The 14,209-nt window shown below is 35.2% G+C and overlaps 2 pseudogenes; both read right to left on the bottom strand.

Moving 5' to 3' along the window:
• Positions 1–3,360: 3,360 nt before the first annotated feature.
• Positions 3,361–3,825, bottom strand: LOC149265310 (serine/threonine-protein phosphatase 5 pseudogene; annotated as a pseudogene).
• A 25-nt stretch (positions 3,826–3,850) lies between these two features.
• On the bottom strand, positions 3,851–4,423 carry LOC149265309 (serine/threonine-protein phosphatase 5 pseudogene; annotated as a pseudogene).
• Between the last annotated feature and the right edge of the window lie 9,786 nt (positions 4,424–14,209).

Raw genomic sequence — 14,209 nt, 5'->3', positions numbered from 1 at the left:
TTTCACCTAATTTTTGGATCATAACTATTATAGTAGTTTTTGCACTTTATTCTACAATTGACAACTATAATAATGTTGATTTTGGTAAACAATTATTTGAAATCACACAAAATGAAAAATGAAAATGAATGGAAGATAAATATGTATTGAAACTTGATTTCCTACATGATGAAAAAATAAAGAAGGTAATAAAACAAACTCATTAAAATACTATAGTTGGTGAGTTAAAAAATGTAACACAAATATAAACAATAATCTTTGCATGTCCATTACTTCGAAAAATATGCCACTAAACAATCATCATCAAGGGATTTTTCACTTCAATAATGGTAGTGCACTAAACAGTCTATCATTATCATCTAATAACATGTGATGCTTGTTTTGTATTGGAATCAAAGTATAGTTGCATTAGATGAATGCCAATATCATGATAATAAGACTCCTATGATGAACACATGGGATCCTAGTGCATAGAGAATTTTTCTCTTCAATTAACTAAGCAGATCTCATTTTCCTTTCTTAACAAACAATAAGTATTTTCAAAGGAAATATAAAATAATCATAGTAGATTCTAAAAGGCGAAGATTCTTTTGTGATAGCACAAAGTGAAAGGAAAAAAAAAATCCTTAAACAATCAAATATGAAAATAAAATAATTTATATTTTATGGCTCAAATTTCTCTTAATGTCTGCATTTATATGATTTAAAGTTATTTTCCATTCCTTGGAACCCATTTTCTTCTTTCATGTTTAACTCATTTCAGTTACCTTTAAATTCTATTTTCATTACTAAACTCACTTCATATTTTATTTCTTTCTTTTTCCTTGATGATGGGTGGAGTGTCCACTTGAATATTGGGCATTTCAAATATTGACACACAATTTATTCCAAAAAAATATCAACAATGGTTGAAAATGTTGATGATGAAGTGGCCTACGATAGAAATCCTTGTGAAAAGGATAAAGATGATATGATTCTTGTCAATAGGTTAATTAAGGGATAATGTGAGTTTCCATGCGACATCAACTAATCAAGTAACGGCAGGAATCCTAAAGGAAACTATCCAAGTATGAAAATTAAGCATGCCAACATATATGACTTGAAATGATTGGAGTAAGGATTCCTTTAATCATATTTTATCTATTCATTTATTTTTTAATGATGGAATGCATGTATGATAATGATACCTAGGTGGGATATAATGAAGGAAGAAGCTTTTCATATGGAAAGATTGTTATAGTCCTTTTGATACAACCATGAATTAGTATATCATGATTGAGTCACGTGACAATGAGTGAATGGGTAACATAATCATGCTATGAATTTGTATAACACATGCAAGTGAATGGAAATAGAGCTAATGTGTGAGACCATATTTTTTATGGATATAGAAGGATATACTACTGTACAAGTGTCCAGTTGTCTCCCTACTTATATTGGTGTTGTAGACTTTAAAATTCTTACAAATAGTGAGGAGCACCAATAGATGAGAGGGTTCCTAAGGTAACATAGAGTAGAGAAGGGAAGTTCCTTGTAGTATTCCTAAAGTATAGATGGGAGGTGACTAGATGATGTGTTGAGGTGTTGGCTAGACCTTCCAACTGATGATGGTGGAATACACGGTATAGAAATGTAGTATTTTGATATCAAGGGACAAAGATAGATTGAATATATGTGATCATGAGTATTTACATTTTGGTTTACTGGAATAAATATTTAGTTTCATCTCGTAATGGTAGGTATGTTAAGTAATGATGCAGGTCTACCCTGCAAACCCAGAATCTGCATTCTCCTCATGCATATAAAAAAACGCATCTCCAAATTTTTTCCCAAATAAGGCTCCTTCTGGAAATTTGTACACACTCAACTACGGAAGCTCCTCAATTAAAAGTCATAAACTTAAGCATCTTCATTAGGGTACTCATTCTGTACCAATTTCTTACACGCAAAACAAATATACAAAGGGTCTGCAATTGACTGCTACCACGACGCCTTTGAGTTGATAATCAACTATGGACCACTATTTACCAATTCCAAAGTAAATATGCCCAGCTCCATTTTGGCTCATACTTGTATGACTTACCAGTACATATCTCTTCCTTGTACGGACCTCATCTTTCGTACGCTTTTACTATAGTTCGCACAGAGAATTAACAACCTCTGCGTCCATCCTTTGCCGTCATTCATCTTCACAATTTCATTCGATTCAACTTCATCATCGAAGGTCTGCTCATCGTTTTCTCTGGTTCAAATTCTCTGGTTCTGCCTTAATTTGTGGATCCACTAAATTGTTCTCAATTCTCCAATCGATCAATACCAATCTTCATCTTCGTCTTATACAAACCAATAAACTCAAGTATATATATCGGTAAGATATAAACAAACAAACACTTACATAAAAATTTTACTAGAATTTGCCTCCATCTTCAGCACGACAGTCCGCTCAATCTAACCCTATCAATTCTGTCTCCATTGATTACTCTAACTCCACGCAGACTACTTCGATCTCAATTTTGGAATCTGCATTCTTCCACATAATGACAGATTCTGTATCATCCAGACCATGGTTTTATTTCACCATTGGCACAAGCTCTGCGCCATACCCCCATCACTCAGTCGGTTCCTCAATTATAATTCAGTCTTCCACAGATTCTTCCAAAATCCCTCCGTCCATAATTCCACCACGCTATCCTAGAAATCGACCTTCCAAAGCCGATATACCAATACCAATTTGAATCGAACTTCGATTCAATCTTTCTCCAGAGTGATCAGTCCCTTTTCTTACATCCCCTTTAGCATGTGTAGATTGAATTCCATTCAATACATAATTTGATATTAATTAAGAACAATGCTTCCCTCATATGCTTTGCACAGTAAATTAAACATTCTCTAAACAGAACTTAACCAAGAATATATATATGATTCACACAGAATTTCCAGAACAAATTCCTCATCAATTTAGCCAAATGTAATCAATTACAAAAACTCACTTGGTTCATGGCCAGATTTTCAGATCGATGGCCCTTTTCAAATGCCCAGAGGCTTACAAACTTCTTGCCGTCCAAACCTTACCTCCCTCTCCTCCCAAAAGGAAGTTATATCTCAGTCATACCTAACTACCCCTTTCCATACATGAAAGAATTAGTTACAACTCAATCTTTATCATCATTTAACTAAACTAGACCACTTTTAACTACCTACCCTTATTGAAATTAACACAAATTTAACAACTAAGCCTTCCTCAAGTCTTGCATTTAGCCACAACATGTGACCACCCTGTCACATTGCTGGCCCGGTCTAGATGCTCCTGCATCAGACTCTCACGCTTGAAAACATTCATGATCTCCCGATCATGTGCTTTCAAAAAGGAACAAAGGGAAATAAAATTCCTCCTGGATCCCAGACTTTGTCCTGGAGTTGTCTATATGCTCTGCTCCTCCATTTAGGCTGCATGTCAGTTGCTTCCTGCTTCATCTTCCCTCTCTGGTCACAATAGTTTGGAGCTGAAATAAGTTTGCCACCGTGTTCAATCTCATAATCTTCTTCTTTAACTTCATGAGTCCTGACCACCTGTGCAAGATTGTTTTCATGCATAAATATTTTAGTCACATCTTCTCCAAAAGACAAACCAACCTCTCGTTTGCTGGGTCCACGCCCTTTATGGAGCTGTGGATCGCTACAAAGTATTCTACACATCAAACCCTCTTCAGGGGGCCCGTCGAATTGAACAATTTCTTTGATATCTTCCAGTCTTATACCATCAACGCTAAAAGGACTTTGACGGACAACAAAAATCTTGTCATGGAGGATATGAGCCAAAGGCATGCAGCAAATCGCTTCAGCGAAAAGCTCACCCATACTTCCACTTGTACTTGGACTTGACTTCGCCCTCAAAACTATAAATTTGGTCCATACTCCTGCTTTCACAGTTTCCTCTTGCAAAATAGAGTTCAATTGGACACATACACTTGAATATGAATAGCAAAAGCATATCTTCAACATGGATGTCATCACAAACAATGAATCGCCTTCCGTTCAGAATGTTGATGTCAACCAACGATGGCATCGCCTCTAGCAAATCTTTTACTTGTAATAATATTTGGGATGCACACCTTCCACGCATATTTTCCTGATTCCTGAAGTCATCCATTACTGTTATATTTTCTCCTTCTATTCCATGTTGTCGCTCCACCTTTATTGAATGAAAATTAATGGATTCATCAACAGAGTGATTCTCAAGACCATTCGCTGAGATGGCCTCAATAAATCTAACATTTTTTACTGTTGTTTCGGTCTCTTCAAGCTTTTTGGTGGTGTCAGGATCATTTGGACAAATTCTCTTACCCTGCTGAAAATATTTTTGTACTTCGCTGATCACTTTTTCTGATGCTGCCAGCCTTTGCCTTCTGGTCTGCTTCAACATCAGTTCCTTTATGTTCTCAATCTTCGTTTCCAGTCAATCTACTTGCTGGTCTTCTTCATTAATTCTTCCTTCCTGCTTTAGCTGGTTGTTGTTGTCCAGCTGCATCTTCCTTTGTCTCACACATCTACACGGTGTGTCTCCTTTCAACAGAGTTTCAACTTGTTGTTCTGGACTTTTTTCTTTCATCAACACTTCAGTGTGTCGATTTAACTCCTTCAAAGAATTTTCAAAATTTTCCCCTGCATCATCTATTCTAATAATGCTTCTTTGCCTTGGTTCACAGTTGTGAACTTCCTCCCCTGCTTCTGCTTCTTTTACTGCAAACTTCTTGTAGTCTTCATCAGGTACTGGTGCTTTTAGCCATTTCTCCAGCAACTCTAGCTCCTTCTCCCATACATTAGCTTCTTGATGAGCGCTGCTTTCTTTTCCTCCTTGATCATGTTGCTGACTTCTTGTCATTGTCAGCGCTTCTTCCTTTTCTTCACCTTTTTCTAGGTGAACCTCTGCTTCATGTCGTCTTCTTTGAGGTACGCTGATCAACTCAACGTCTTCCACGGCTGACTCAATCGTGCCTATCATCATGACAGTAGGATGATCTTTTGCTAAGCTTTCAGAAGTCATGGTCTTTTCTTCATGAACTTCTTTGACAATCTTTGTTGGTTGTCCCTTTTCACCTTTATTCACTAATATCTTTGGGCTCTCGTCTTCTACCCAGTTTTCGCTTCCAGGACTGTCAGCTATATTCCGTGTGGGTGACATTGGATCGTTTGAAAACAATGTTGAGGAGCCATTGGGCGGAGAGGAACGATATTCAGGACCACATTCTTCTTGCCAAGAAACATCTCTACCAACTATGGGCAACATTCTATCACTGTGAAGACAAGACGTCGGCAATTTAACCCTTCCTCCAATTTATTTTATGTCTCCGCCTGCTAACTTTTCAAGGAAATCGGCTTGATACGCATCCCAAACCACGGGAGCAGAACAGGGTGCTTTATTCAGAGCAGTAGTGTCATAAATTCCTCTCTCTTTCACATGGCCCTTCTGTTCATTCATCTTCATACGATGATTTAGGTCTTCTTTGCTCACATCGTTCGTCCTCAGAAAACTTACTTGTTTTCCCTATTCATATTTCACAACATTGATAGGGATATCACAAACATCATTCTTTCCAAAATTCCTTTCAGCTGCAGCCACATCTGAAACTTGAACGACATCACTATCAAAATGGGTGTCCCACTCTTTAAGAAGACCATTTTGCTCCCTGAGATTTGGTCGTCTTCTTTCATCTTCATTGGTAACACAGTTACCATCGACAAAGCTACCGCCAAGAATATTTTCTATCTTGCTAGGAGCAATATGTAATAATTCTGAATATTTATTTTGGCTGACAATGACCTGCTCTTGTTGCATAGCTTCAGATGCTACTGGCCCACTAGATATGGTTTCACCTCTAGGATTTCCCCCCTCCAAAAATGTTGCAACCCTTTTGTTCAACTCTTCGAATTTTGCAAGAGCTTTTGCCTTCTGCTCTTTTGTTCTCTCCTCTTCTTCTTTTTGAGCTCCTCTCTCTACTGCAACAGCTTCAAGTACAAACACATCGCTGCTTTCTTCTGTCGAGTATTTCTTTCCTGAAAGATTCTTCCCCATACTTGTGACAGCTTCACAAGATTGTGCATCCTCCTCAGTAAAACCTGTAGTCACAACACAATTGTCAGCTACAAAAATACAAGATTTTACATCATCCAGTTGATCTGGATCTGCCCAATAACCCAAGAAATCATCAATGATCTCCTCCTCTGTTTCACCAATGGAAACCTCCACTTTCAACTCAGCTGCTCTGAGTTCTTCACGACTCAACTGTATACTCATCATCTTCTCGAGCTTCCTCAGCTCTTCTGTTAACTGCATGTTTATCTGTTGATCTCTTTTCTGTTGTAGCCTCTGCCACTTCACTCTCTTCCTCATATTCCAACCATGTCTCTGGTCTCTCATATTTTCCCGTAACAATTCCATCAATAACTCAAGATGAACCGCGATCTCAGCTTTCTCTTTCTCATACTCTTCATCAGTCAACTGCTGTCTTATGCCACTTACCTTGGCATCTTCTTTCTCCCTCTTTCTACTGTGGCCTCTTTCTGAACCTCTGCTCTCTCCTTTATGACTTTCAATAGTCATCTTCCTCGCCATGAGTTTCTCACCCATGAGTTGCACCAAGCCTCTACAACAACAAACTCTTCTGTTGCCTCTTACCTCACCAATCCCTTCCTCCAGATCTGGTCTTTTGGTAATCACCGGTCCTCTACTGGAACCTTTTGAGCATTTCCCCACTGCTCCTTCAGGCTTCACTCATCTGCAACTTTATTCAACCTCTGCTGAACCTTCAGGTTCTGCCACATTCACTTAGAATCCTTTGTTGGACTCCTCTATCACTACTCTATAGCTGTGATCTGCTTCTTCCCGCTGAGACTTTCTTCAATCTGCTTGCAACCTGAACTCTACAAAAAACTTTCAAACCAGAGTCAAATATCATCTAACAACTCACCTTCAAGATCCTGTTGATCTTGCTTCACTTCCTCAACTGCACTTGCATATCTGCGCTGCAATCTTCATCAGTTCCAAAATCTGGCATTCATTCATCACATGCAATTAACTCAATTAAAAAGAAACTTGTTTCTTCACACAGAGCTATTCCTGCTCTGATACCACTTGATGCAGGTCTACCCTGCAAACCCAGAATCTTCATTCTTCTCATGCATATAAAAAAAATGCATCTCCAAACATTTGCCCAGATAAGACTCCTTCTGGCAATTTGTACACACTCAACTGCGGAAGCTCCTCAATTAAAAGTCATAAACTTAAGCATCTTCATTAGGGTACTCATTCTGTACCAATTTCTTACACGCAGAACAAATATACAGAGGGTCTGCAATTGACTGCTACCACGGCGCCTTTGAGTTGATAATCAACTGTGGACCATTATTTACCAATTCCAAAGTAAATACGCCCAGCTCCATTTTGGCTCATACTTGTATGACTTACCAGTACATATCTCTTCCTTGGACGGCCCTCATCTTTGGTACGCTTTTACTATAGTTCGCACAGAGAATTAACAACCTCTGCATCCATCCTTTGCCGTCATTCATCTTCACAATTTCATTCGATTCAACTTCATCATCGAAGGTCTGCTCATCGTTTGCTCTGGTTCAAATTCTCTGGTTCTGCCTTAATTTGTGGATCCACTAAACTGTTCTCGATTCTCCAGTCGATCAATACCAATCTGCATCTTCGACTTATACTAACCAAAACACTCAAACATATATATCGGTAAGATATAAACAAACAAACACTTACATAACAATTTTACTGGAATTTGCCTCCATCTTCAGCACGACAGTCCGCTCAATCTAACCCTATCAATTCTGTCTCCATTGATTACTCTAACTCCACGCAGACTACTTCGATCTCAATTTTGGAATCTGCATTCTTCCACATAATGACAGATTCTGTATCATCCAGACCATGGTTTGATTTCACCACTGGCACAAGCTCTGCGCCATACCCCCATCACTCAGTCGGTTCCTCAATTATAATTCAGTCTTCCACAGATTCTTCCAAAATCCCTCCATCCATAATTCCACCGCGCTATCCTGGAAATCGACCTTCCAAAGCCGATATACCAATACCAATTTGAATCAAACTTCGATTCAATCTTTCTCCAGAGTGATCAATCCCTTTTCTTACATCCCCTTTAGCATGTGTAGATTGAATTCCATCCAATACATAATTCGATATTAATTAAGATCAATGCTTTCCTCATATGCTTTTCACAGTAATTCAAACATTCTCTAAACAGAACTTAACCAAGAATATATATATAATTCACACAGAATTTACAAAACAAATTCCTCATCAATATAGCCAAATGCAATAAATTATAAAAACTCACTTGGTTCATGGCCAGATTTTCAGATCGATGGTCCTTTACAAATGCCCAGAGGCTTACAAACTTCTTACTGTCCAAACCTTACCTCTCCTCTCTCTCTTCTATTCTACCTCCCAAAAGGAAGTTATACATCAGTCATACCTAACTACCTCTTTCCATACATGAAGGAATTAGTTATACAGTTACAACTCAATCTTTATCATCATTTAACTAAACTAGACCACTTTTAACTACCTACCCTTATTGAAATTAACACAAATTTAACAACTAAGCCTTCCTCAAGTCTTGCATTTAGCCACAACATGTGACCACCCTGTCACATTGCTGGCCTGGTCTAGATGCTCCTGCATCAAGTAACCCATGTATATTGAATCATAGTTCCATTTCATCGAGTATGATTAACAACTAAAAATGAGTGAATTATTAGTTTGTTAATATCATTCTGAGAACACCTCATGGATGGTAGTAAATATTGAAAGAAAGGATTATATACATAGATACTCACTTTTATTTGGTTGATTGACAAGTTTAGGTTGTAGGTAGAATGGTCTAAAATATGAAAATGAGTGTAGTTTTCTAAGAAATATTAGGTGCTATAACACACAAGAGCCAAACAATATGAGAAGGAATCTAATACTTTCGAAATATGATATTCTTTATGAATTAGACTTGGAATTTATAAATTGTATTATTATGAATACATCTATGGTAACTGTATGTGTATGATACATGGTAGATGATGGCTATTGAAGATGGAAACCCTCAAAGAAAGGCCATTGTTAGGAAAAAGGAAGCCTGTGATTTCCACTCGTTATATACTACTAGTGGATGTCTAGTAGTAAGTTAGTGCTCTCCAAATCCATGACAAGATGTATCACCTAAGGGATTGTTAGTAGAGAAGGGGACATCTAATCCTAGAGGGTGAGTGTATCAAGGAGGAGTAAACTTAAAAGTTCATGTGGGATTGTGGCTAGAACCTTGTGGGTTAGTTAGAAAGGATAGTGAAATTAATTATTTCCTATGGAATTCATTATATGGGATAGATGCATATCCATAGAGATAAGTATTAAATAAAAAATACATACGTGCATTTCAATAGATTCTTACATCATGGAATTGAGAAATCTTGTGCATAAGATAAGTATTTCTTGATAATTACTATAATATGTATGCTTACTTGATTACTAATGTAGGCATGTGTTGGAATGTTGAAGTTTGGTGGTATACCAAGATAGTGAATAGGATGGCACTACAAATACAACTGAAGAACTAAGAAAAGAAGTGTTGTTAATGAGAAGAGGATATTTATGATTGTGTTATTCAAAGGGGGATATGATAGAATGTTGTAGTATTGAATCCCATTGATTAACTATACAATTATGATTAAATGTTCATTTTTCATTTATCATGTATATTTTAATTACCATGCTTTATTTACACCACGAGGAAGATATTTTATGGTACATTGAATAATGTAAGTATTATCTTTGTTGAATTTAATAAAATAATAGAGATAACTGAGATAGGAGCACATAAAAAGGGGTTATGATAGCAGGATATGGGAAGGGTGAGAGGGTATTAGTTGGTTCTACATGCTGAATAATCCTTAGTTTTCCATTTTTTGAAACTTTACCTTGTTTCGTTCGTCACGATGTTCTTACTAAAAATCTAGAAACATTAACTACCAATCATGGAATGCGTGTGGTGGCTGTGGAGATGTACACCTTCCACAATTACGAAATCAAGGCGATAAGTAACTTCATCATGGGAATTGTAAGAGGAGTGCTAAAACATATATTCTCACATTTCTTTGAAAAAAATCATGTCCCCACAATAAGGGGGAAAATGAGGTCTCATGGGGTCTTGGGGATGAGGTGATTTTTTTATTGATTCATTCATAATTATAACCACCACACATGTGGTTCATGGGGAGGGAACAAAATCATGATTGGATGTAGGAAATTGAATGTAGAGAGGCAATGATTCATGTAGTCTTAGAGGCATGTATGTGAATAGTTGTAGGGAAAAAGGAATGAGTCATTATTGGTCATTATTGAACTAAGACAAGCAACATAATACAATACAATGATCACCTAAATGACATAATTAATTTTGATTCTAAGGTGAATGGTGTGTGACCATTATGAACTCATGCAAAGAATATTGAAGAGAGATGCATGGGGCTAGACACAATAGAGAAGTAAAATCATATGGAAGAGAAGTAGGTTATAAGAGAGAAAGAACTAGAAGGAGAGGTAAATTTATTCTCTCTTGTTTGATGTTAACATCCATGAAAGTAGTTTTAGAGGTATTATTCATACTAGGAGGCCGATCAAGGAATGATAGAGACCATTTTGAATTCATGTGATGAGAACTACAGAAATATGTATAGATTATTAAAATAGATAAGGAAGAGATTCAAATTATTAGAAGTTAATTCCTTGGAAAAGAAGCGAATTCTAGAGGGAGAACGTAGAGAGATTCAAAAATTGGTTTGGAAAGGGATCTAGGAAAGATATTAAGCTATGTGATGGAGAAGCCATGGATAGAATCTAAGGAGGAAAGAATAGTGTGGGTTGAACGACCAGGCAAGGAAGCCTTTAAAACTTGAAAAAAGGTAAAGAACTAATTAAATTTTGTTGGAGTTAATGGATAGTATCTAGACCCTCTATGCATACATAGAGGGAGAGCTCAGAGACTTTTGAAGGAATGTTAAGTAGATAAGGAAGGTATTCTCCTTCTTCTATGTAAGGAAAGAGATGTGTCACCAAAATAATTGTTTTGTTCGAAGAAAAAAATTAGTGGCGAGACAATGGGATAGGTAATTTCTCATCCTAAGATAGAATTATTTCCATAAAAATGTTATAATTTTCCTTAGTTGTATCATAGCCTCAATTGGGGTGGCCTAGTTGTTGTAGGGAAAACCCAACAACCCCCATTACTTTAAATAATGGGGACCTTTTCCATTAATTTTTGGCTAAGAATATTTTATGATTTTCATTTTAGTTAACTGTCTTACAATTTTGTCATTTTTTGTTTTCATTAGATTTTTATTTTGATTATTTTCAAAAGCTTTCCATCGATACTTGTTTCGCCTAATTTGGTCAACCGGTTTGTAAATAACACTCATTTGAAGTTTGATCATTTTCTCGCCTAGACTAAAAAATGTAAATAAATATATGATATTTAATTTTTGCAATTAAAATAGTCATTCATTGTAAATATTAACTCTTAGTTAATTTTTACTAATTCTTTTATTTTCACTAATGGTCCTACAAAATGACCTAGCTAAATTGTACAACACATGAAAACACGTTTCAGGATCTTGGTAATTTACTCCAATTTATTATTTTAAAAAAATTGCCAAACCCAAAACCCCAAAATTGCAAAGTGGCTATAGTCCAATTTGTAGGACTGAAGTTCATGTGGGCCCACTTCACACCTTCTTCCATCCCAAAATTGCAATTTAAAAAAATGCAATAAAAATTATTTTTGCGATGCAATATTGGGATATTGTAATTTCATATTATCACTTGTTTTGAAAACTTTTGATTATGCGATTGCAGTTTAATTTTATATGAGGGGTTAAATTTTTAACATAAAATTGATCCTCCTTATCCCTTTGTGACCTCACCCCATGTCACCTTTCCTCCACCTCACCATGCCCCTTATCCCAAAATACCCTCCACTCCTTATAACTCCATCCTATCCACTCACACTAATACACTCTCCACCCTCACATTAATATGTGAGTTAGGGAAAAATTGTATTTTTTTTATATAATATTATATTATTATTATAATACTTATATATTAATTATAATTTTTATATAATATAATTATAATATTAATATAATAATATTTTGATTAATCATTAAATTAAATTTCTTATTAATTAATTTATGTTAATAATTAATTAAGTTTAATAATGTAGATATAATTAATTAGCATTAATTAATTAATAACTGTAGTTTAATTTAGAATTAGATTTTAATTAAAAATTCTGATTTTTAGTTCAAACAACAAAATTTTTAGAATTTTGGCAATTTTAATATACCAACTTTGAAAGCTCATAAATGGAGTTTTACTTGGCCAAATGAGGCCTAGGATGGCTCATTGGAAAGATAAAATTATGGAGAATATTTTTGAAGTGGTTTCATTTCCATATTTGATCATTTATTGGGTCTAAAATATTGCAGAAGATCAAGCTCTAAAATTTTGAACAAAACTAATTTCTGAGTTTAATTTTCTGCATTTTCATTTGCTCACAACTTCTTCTAAGTGCATATCCATTTACCCATGTTCTCATTGGCCAATTATATCTTCAAAGGCATAAATATAAAGCTTAGATTTTTTATTTTAATTATGTAATTAAGTTTTGATTGGATTTGTTTTAATTCCAAATTTGGCATTTTGATTTTATTTTTGCATTTTAATTTAGTTTTGATTTGTTTTTGCAGGAAAACAGTTGAAGAGATGAGGATAAGAAGATATAAATCAATGAGAGTGCTCCAACAATAGAAGAATGGAATCCATATTTCTTTTTCAACAAACTTTATTGTTGAGAATTATTTTGTAAATATTATAAATAATAGATTGTGACATGTATTATAGGTTTCTCTCTTCTACAATTATGGAATTATAAAAGCATTGTTGTAATGGGGATTTAGAGTTGTAGGTGAGAGGAGAGAAATCCTCAGACCTGGGGATTATTGAGGATTTTTCTTTTGCATTCTGAATAATGTATGATGGGTAGAGATTGCACTACTGCAACTCTTGTTGTAATAATAAAAGGTTAAAGATTGTAGACGACAATTGAAGACCAGAGCCAGAGAAATGGATTCAATAAATTGGTATTTCTAATACTATTGTTTTAAATACTAGTTTCATTTTATGATAGTAGTAATGTGTCATTTTATTCATATTGGTGCACTATTATCAGTATGAGTAATTTGTTTCAATAATATGTTATCATTTATCTCTGCTCTTGTGGGTTGAATTTTGAGTTAACTATTTACTCACAAATCTATCTTTTAATATTGATTTAACAAATAATGATATGTTGTGAACTATTTCCTCATATTATTGTTTAATTATTCGAATTATTGATTTAACAATCAATATCATTTTGTGAACTACTTCCTAAATGTTATTTTGATTATTTCAATTAAGAGGTTTCTGAATAGAATGTGTTTTGGTATTCATAATTTCAATTAATTGAACTACTTAGTTAGATTGATATTCATTATAAGCCAAATATATTTAAATCTTAATTATTTAAATACCTTTCTCTCGGTTGGATTAGTTCTATATCTGCCTAATTGAGATAGGATTAGGATTTAGTTCCTTTTGCTCACATTTTAGAATAATTTTACATTTAGATTAATTCTACATTCCTAAAAGTCCTCTTCACAAAGAAAAAAACTTTAGTTGTGGCTTGGCTGAGCCCCGTATCAACTTAAGGATCACTTTCTTGCCTAATCAACAAGATGGCTGATCTTATCTTTTTCTTCATTGGTGGATGAAAATCATATTTTAAGCCATAGGAGATTGAGAGAAGGTAACTGGACCTAGTTAAATCAGTCAGAACCACCATTCCAAATGGAAAAAGAGTTTTTTTAAGGTCTAAACCAGGTGGTCATCGCCAATGTTGTTGCGGCGAATTTTGAGGCATTAACATTTTTGGCATTGGAAGGAAAGCCTAAAACTTGTTGTCTATTCCCTAAAACGATGACTCCTCTTAAACTTCCAATTTGGAGTTGTATTTACGGGCATGCATCATCCAATACTCCACCTAAATTGGTAAGTCTCTTGTCTCAGGTAAAGTTTAATGGTAAGAAT

This window comes from Pinus tabuliformis, chromosome 6 (assembly GCF_031772625.1).
Source record: "Pinus tabuliformis cultivar Carrire ecotype Pingquan chromosome 6, CPIR1, whole genome shotgun sequence".
In the NCBI taxonomy this organism is placed as follows: Eukaryota; Viridiplantae; Streptophyta; class Pinopsida; order Pinales; family Pinaceae; genus Pinus; species Pinus tabuliformis.
This window is presented reverse-complemented; position numbering and strand designations above follow the sequence as displayed.